General features: G+C 32.6%; 1 non-coding gene across 1 annotated transcript; it reads left to right on the forward strand.

The window, feature by feature from the left end:
• The first annotated feature begins 1,390 nt into the window (after positions 1 to 1,390).
• Positions 1,391 to 1,463, forward strand: TRNAI-GAU (transfer RNA isoleucine (anticodon GAU)). The gene has a single exon. It is a non-coding gene; the product is annotated as a tRNA-Ile (tRNA).
• Positions 1,464 to 1,686: the final 223 nt, after the last annotated feature.

A 1,686-nucleotide genomic window follows, 5' to 3' on the forward strand; every position in this document is an offset into this window, starting at 1 on the left:
ATTCAAAACAGAGAAAGCTAATCCGATTTCGCTGCGAATTCGCTGCAATCATTATTTGCAATAAGTAAATAACTACAGTTTTCTAAACAACTGAATTCAGATGTTTTCCTCCAGCTTTTATAAGCTTTTTAAATGTACGAGAATAGTCTGGTATTTTCTCGATTTTTCTGCATAGCAATCGAGTACAATTACGAGATATCCATTTATTAAATGCGCGTGCTCCTGTATTTTCAATTTTTCGGCGTAGCTTTCTCTTCAAATACGTCTTGCGCTGCTTTGCACGGGGATATAAAACGATTTTAATTAATTCTACTAATAATAACTAAATGAATACAAAAATCCTAACAATATATTTTGCATTCATAAAATAATTTTTTCTCCTCATTTGGACGATATTAAAAAAATAAATGAAGTAAAACACAACAACATTAAATATTTGCAAAATTATTTAAAAAAAAATGTTGAACTAATTTCTTACACATAACGTTAAGAAACAATGTTTAAAACAAATTCAATGAACTGAAAAATAACGGAATAAATCTGGATTGCATCAGTTATTATTATTTTACAACATGATGTAATCTAAAATGAAGGTACCCGTGCAGTTTCATAAAAGCGCTTGCATTTTGCAAGAAAAACTACACTGCTCCCGAGAAATGTTTTCCTTTATGCAATCTGTGAGCCAAAGAAAAACATTCTGAGTGATTGAAATCGATTTTGAGTTTGATTTTAAAAGCGGAACGTAAGCGCATAAGCTGCATTTTTAACTTTCCTTTAAAAGGAGATCAATAAATAGTATTACTTTATCTCCTTTTAAAGGCTGACACTACAGATTTACGTAATTGTGTCAGACAATGTGAAAGAGAAGTGCGCTCCGAGAACTTCCTTTTAGTTGACGTATTGTAAAAACATTATTATAGCTTATAAGAATCTTATAGTATTAGTGACCATGCTTACATAAAATTAAAGGCACCAATAGCAACAGATGTTTTGTCAGCATCGCTATGTGTTTCCATTACACACATTGCATCCTGTGAATTAAAGAACTAATGGTCTGCTTCACAATGTTTATCACAGGATTTTGGCAATAAAATCACGTTCTTCAAATAGATGTACTAAGTTGGTGAGACATTTTATTACATTATATTCATACATTTTCATTACATTATATTCATATATTTTCATTACATTATATTCATACATTTTTATTACATTATAAGAAGATATATCAACAAAACGCAGTCATTATTCTGCAGAATTTTATGTTAATTAACCAGTTATGATTTGAAACTTTACTACTATTTCTTCCTTCTATAGTCCTCATCTCAATCTAATTAATTATACAGTACTTAAGTCGAGTTATAAGGTGTTTCTCCCACCTTCGTGGCGAGCCTTCGTGGTGTGGTGGTCTGCACACTGGGCTGATATTCCAGAGGTCCGCGGTTCGATTCCCGGCGAAGGCTTTGTTAATTTTTCATCTTTCTTGCTTCTAAAAAATACCTAATCTCTCTACAGAGTGCACTAGATATTTTAGAGGTAGAGCTTTTGGTAGCGTCGCTTGCAGTTCATGTCTTATCGCCAACATGCTTTGCCAAAGTTTATTCCGGCATTAGCCACATTGACAGCCGACGTTAAAAAGGCGCCGTTAATTACTTTATCCAGCAAAAGTTGACTATTTTGTGTGTA

This window comes from Stegodyphus dumicola, chromosome X1, assembly GCF_044657685.1.
Source record: "Stegodyphus dumicola isolate Sdum_Otavi_A_Nest chromosome X1, ASM4465768v1".
Classification (NCBI taxonomy): Eukaryota; Metazoa; Arthropoda; class Arachnida; order Araneae; family Eresidae; genus Stegodyphus; species Stegodyphus dumicola.